This window comes from Miscanthus floridulus, chromosome 12, assembly GCF_019320115.1.
Source record: "Miscanthus floridulus cultivar M001 chromosome 12, ASM1932011v1, whole genome shotgun sequence".
In the NCBI taxonomy this organism is placed as follows: domain Eukaryota; kingdom Viridiplantae; phylum Streptophyta; class Magnoliopsida; order Poales; family Poaceae; genus Miscanthus; species Miscanthus floridulus.
Window position 1 is genome coordinate 28,427,653 of NC_089591.1, and position 5,538 is coordinate 28,433,190.

Below are 5,538 nucleotides of genomic sequence, written 5' to 3' on the forward strand. Positions count from 1 at the left end.
TGAAAAGAACCAAATATAGATATTTATGCATGTAACATATCAAGTGTACACATTTATAAATATAATAAACTTAAGTATACAAATTTATCCATACAAAACTGAACTAGATTTACCTCGTGTTCGTCTAAACGGCCGTTTAAACAGCCGTTCAGCCCATTTAATGCTGTTTATCTCCATTCCATTTAGGCCGTTTTCCCGTTTTTTTTATCGTTTAAACGGTCAACCGTTTAATTTCCGTTTACCCCCTAAACAAAACAGTTTACCACCGTTTACCGTTTACTGGCCGTTTAAACGGCCATTTAATCCATTTAGGCGAACACTGGTACTATATAACAAAGGTTCTAGATTTTTGTTGAGAATGTTCTAGAGCACAACTTGATGGGCTAGTGGATATCAAATGCAAATGCCTCGACTAAGGACAACCAAAATCACCAACATCGATAAAATAGTCCTCCCTACATTGTGTTATATTTTCTAGTAGTAGGATGCATTGTTAATTTTTGAATTGATGGCATTTTGAAAAATACCAATCCAAATTCTAAGCAATATAGTGCTAGATATACCAAATGGAACAAATGTCAGTGCAATAGGGAATTTTAAAAAAAAAACTTCAGATTTTTTTTGCTCTTGGTCGAACCAGGCACCATACATCAATGTGAGCACACAGGTATGAGTAAGAAGATATTATGTAATTTGCATCGATGCAAGCTTTTCTTTTGACGGTAACATATCCAGTCTCGACGCTTTTCCAATGACTCCTGATAGTGAGCACATGATGAATGCGCTTATTCCATATATACATCCAGTGTAATTAATTCTTCTGTCTTATTTCGATTCCCTCCAACATAAGGCCTTTCTTCCAGTGGAGCTGTACGTGCTCTACCAGACTGAAGATGACCACCCCCGTGTCCCCTTGGTGGTTGTAGAACTCCCCCAGCTCTACCTCCATCCTGTCGTCTTCCCTTTCTCTTGGGTAGCTCACGGTACTCTCCTCTTCAGCCCGTCCTCCTTGCTCGCCCTCTCTTGCTTGCGTCGTGCGTGGGTACATAGAGATCCTATACTTTGCAACCTGATGATCGCCCGTAGCAATATGTGCCTCTTGCGTTGGGCAGTCAAGGCCGTATGATTCATCTGCCAATCTGAACACTAGGTAGGCGGCGTATTTTGTGTTGGGAGAGAGGTCCCTGCGCTCTATGCTGCCGACTATGTTAAGCCAGCAGACGGCGATGAGCTCAGCTACTTCTTCAAACCTGCAGCAAGCAGAAATAATTAAACTGATCTGGTTGCAAGAGACACTAGATACATAACTTAGAATGCATAATGATCACTTACTAGATGTGTTGGGTCTCATTGCTTGCTTTTATTAGTCTTACCCTGCATTAGATCTTATGAGCAGCGTAACCTAAACCAGCGTAAATGTATGCAGTGGTTAGATGTTTGGTTGTTCTGCACAGACCATCCGCTTTTGATAAATTGTGTTTGGTTGTTTGTATTTTATTACATAAAGTCACCTCCATATTCTAGTTTGAGGTCTCATATTTCTATTTGAGGCATGCGGATGAGGATTTTCATTTTTAGGCGTACTAGTTAATGCAGCTTTTGGTCACACTATGTAATAAACCTATATAAAAGTCTATGTAAGCAACTAAACACGAGCAAATTGTGCCTGCAGCCTAGATACAGATTAATACAACCCATAGATAATGTAGAAGTTAGGGCAGGAATCATTGATGCAAACCTGGAATCGGGCAAATAGATCCGTCTCCAGTACTGGGGATAATCGGCCCATGTAACGTGTAATGCTCGCGATGATAGCATGTAACATTTGGCGCCTCTTGTTCGGTCCAACCAAAAGCTCTTACAGTCACTACCGGACTCCTTGAGTTTGTCGAGTGCCCGAAACACTCGGCAAAAGACATAAAACACTCGACAAATAGTTCGTCGAGTGTAACACTCGGCGAACAGCACTTGCCAAAAACAGTGACGGCAAAGCCAACTTTGCCGAGTGTCTTTTATCGGGCACTCGGCAAAGTTGAAACCGAAAAAAACCCAAAAAAAATGGGAATTTTTACCCAAAAAAATGAATTTTTTTTTTTATCGATGGAGGCCCCCACCGGCCGCGCCCACCCATCTACGACATTTTTCACGTGAATTTCATGGCTACGCGGCCGACGCAATTCGAACCCGAGACCTCCCGCTGTGCACGTACCTCCTCTACCACTACACCACACTCTCACTTGTGTCTTGATTCTGTTTTAGTTCCCAATATATTATACTAAACCGAGTGTAAATTGCTTCTTTGCCGAGTGTCAAAAAAAAAACACTCGACAAAGGCGTTTTTGCCGAGTGCCCGAAAAACAACACTCGGCAAACCACCTGGCACTTGATAAAGTGCACTCGATAAAGTGCCGGTCTCCGGTAGTGAGTACAGCAAAAAGAAACGACTTGACTCAGTTTGCATCATGATCACGGAAGGAATGCCTTGATTTAATCATTACTCCCTACTAAAAAGCAAAGCACCCCTTATATAAATTATACTAGTAGTTCATTTTAGGTTTGTCCTAAATCAATCTTCTTTTATTTTCACCCAGTTTATATAAAAGTACATTGACATCAACAATACCAAATCAGTTTTATTAATTAGAATTACCAGGAAATGCATCTAGATAATTCATTTGTTGGAACTTGTAACCAGAAGATTTTTCATCGAGACAAAACGCTTATATCAATATATTCTCATCCTCTAAAGCTGGTAAAACCGAGAGAAGTTTTGACTTAGAACAAAATTAAACTGAACAATGATTTAGAATAGGGGTAAATCACCAGGCATCATGCATTTCTTACTCTACAACTAACGAACTAAAAAACTGAAAAACATCATATTTTATTTCGATGCTTGCTCAAGTTCATACCTTGGTGCCTTGGTCGATGAGGATATGGTCTTCGGCGAGGCTGAGGAACAGCTCTTTTTTGCTGGTCGTCAAATTTACAGGATGGTCGGCGCGAGAAAGAATCGATCTGTATTCTGGAGGCAGGAATCGTTCCCACACCGGATCAGAGCTCGCTGCTGCTTGGAAGGCAGTAGATACGGCTGAGGAACGGCACGCATCTGTGGGAGTCGTCAGGGAGATGACATGAGCAAGGCATGCCTCTGGAAGACGCAGGATGCTGCAGTCGCAGTTCTTTTCATTCCCAGTGGTGGTCCTAGGATCAAGGTATTCTTTCTCATGATTCTTTCGTGACCGCTTCATCATCTGCATGTTAGTTGTTGGGATTTGGGAAAATGATGCGAGTAAATGGCTATGCGTCATGGGAAAGCATAAACTTCTTACATGATACTGGATACAGAGTACTCCGTGTTGTGTAGTAAGCAGGTTGAAACAGTTACCTTTTAGCCATAGGGTAGAAGGAAAGAAGTTACGCTTAGAATCTCGCACATGTCTGTGGAAAGGTGGGCAATAATGCGTGGAATTTTTTTTTTCTCAGGCCTTGTTTCGATGCACTTATATCTCCTTCAATTCACATGTGTTTGAGTGAATTGAAATGGAGTTAAATTTAATTTCCACTCTAATCCGCTTCAACACATGTAAATTGAGATGAATATATACGTATCGAAACAAGGCTTTTAGACTAGCTCCAACAGCTGCGGGAGCAGCGAGTCAAGTCTTTAGCTAGGGTCGAGTGCAAGTGCCATGCATCTGCTGAATCTTAATGAGAGCAAGCACAACAAATGATGATGCGAAGAAGAGAAAAGAGGAGAGAGAGAAAAGCTTGACTCTTATGCAAACACGAGAGTCTAATAAAAAAGGTTTTTTATATAAATAATATATTAGCTCTTACAAATTGACTTATAGCTAAAGATCTGGCTTTATTATTGAACTTGCTCTGACTTGGTCTTCGCATTATTAATTATTACTCTTTCCGCCTCTAACTGTGATTCTCACATTCCAAGAAGTTAAACGTACTCAATTTTAACCAAATATATACAGGAAAATATTGATAGGTATGGTACATAATTAGTATCATTTGTGTCGGGGACCTAATACTGTAGTACCCAATGAAGTGAAGCTAATAACCATCAAACGTTGATGCTCTCAAGCAGACAAGAACACAACTGCGCTTCTTGTCCATACGACCGAAGGTTGGCCACGCCTCGCCCGACCCCCGAGGGCTGGACTCCGCCTCGCCCAACGGCTGAGGGCTGGCTCCGCCTCGCCCGACAACTGAGGGCTAGCTCCGCCTCGCCCGACCTCGGAGGGCTGGCTCTGCCTCGCTCGACGACCAGGGACAGGCCTCGCCTCGCACGACCCCCAGGGGCTGGGTCCACCTCGCCCGGCGACTGAGGGCTGGCTCCGCCTCGCCCGACGTCTAAGGGCTAGCTCCGCCTCGCCTAACGGCTGAGGGTTGGCTCCGCCCCACCCGACATCCCGGGACAGGCTCTGTCTCGCCCGACGTCCCAGGGCTGGCTCCGCCTCGCCCGGCGACTACACCCTGCTCCTTCATAATGATGGGCATAGGGTAAGATAGAATATTTGAGTCAACCGCAGTATCGAGGACCATGCCCTGCACGTCTGCAGGAAAGTACCATCAGGATACGACGGGACGGGCGCTTTAAGCCCTTCTAGGCATGGTAGAGCCCGAACAGTGTTGTAGGCACCGACTTTTGTCTTACAGTGTTGTGGGCACCGCCATCAGCCCTCGGACGCTAGATCCTGACATAAGCATACGACAACCACTATAATCCAAGAGAGAACTCGCATCATCTACAGTTACGGACGTATAGTCACTTCCCCGTCTGCTCTCTGTAGGATCACGGCTCAGCACCCCGACACGCTGCACCGTCCGCCGAAGTGGGATGGGACGTAACCACTTGCTGAAACGAAGCCAGAGCACGGCCATGTCAGGATCAAGCGAACGTGCTATCCCTGGCATGGTCTGCCATGTCAGCAGGGCAGGCTCAAGGGAAAAAGAAGACCCGGCGCCTTCGAAGGACCATCTCTAGCTTTGGTTTTTCCTCTTTCTCCCATATTGTAACCCCTGCTCCCCCTTGGTCTATAAAAGGGAGGGCAGGATACCCCACTAAGACGACTGGATCGATTTTTATACACAACACATTACACAACATACAACCAAGCAGCAACCGAGCTCTTGGCATCCTTTCGACCCTTCCATCAGAGACTTGGGACATGTCCCTCTCTCGACTGTTTGTACCCCCTACTATGAACCCTTTTTAGTGTTAATAACATGAGCAGCAGCAGACTGGACGTAGAGACATTCTACCCGAACCAGTATAAACATTGTGTCCTTTAGTACACCATCCGAGCCTAACGCGCAACAAATATAAAATTAATAGTTGGTGTTTGTTCAAAACACCGATAGTTGGCGCGCTAGGTAGGGGACCTTTGCGCGTTCCATATCAGGCCTCAGAAGGCTAGCCACACAATCAGCTGGGTCTCGGGCGCACACGTGTGTTTCGGTGACCTGGACTTCATCGTCACGGTGGGAAGAGAGTTGGCGTTGTCTCACGCCGCCATCCAA

General features: G+C 44.9%; 1 long non-coding RNA gene across 3 annotated transcripts; it reads right to left on the reverse strand.

The window, feature by feature from the left end:
- Positions 1-580: 580 nt before the first annotated feature.
- On the reverse strand, positions 581-4,210 carry LOC136497779 (uncharacterized). Of its 3 annotated transcripts, none has more exons than XR_010769427.1 (2): positions 2,913-4,210; positions 581-1,250 (listed from the first exon to the last, which is right to left on the reverse strand). It is a non-coding gene; the product is annotated as an uncharacterized lncRNA (long non-coding RNA). The 3 variants fall into 3 exon arrangements; XR_010769428.1 differs by having other exon boundaries at positions 581-1,402; XR_010769429.1 differs by having other exon boundaries at positions 1,333-4,210.
- Between the last annotated feature and the right edge of the window lie 1,328 nt (positions 4,211-5,538).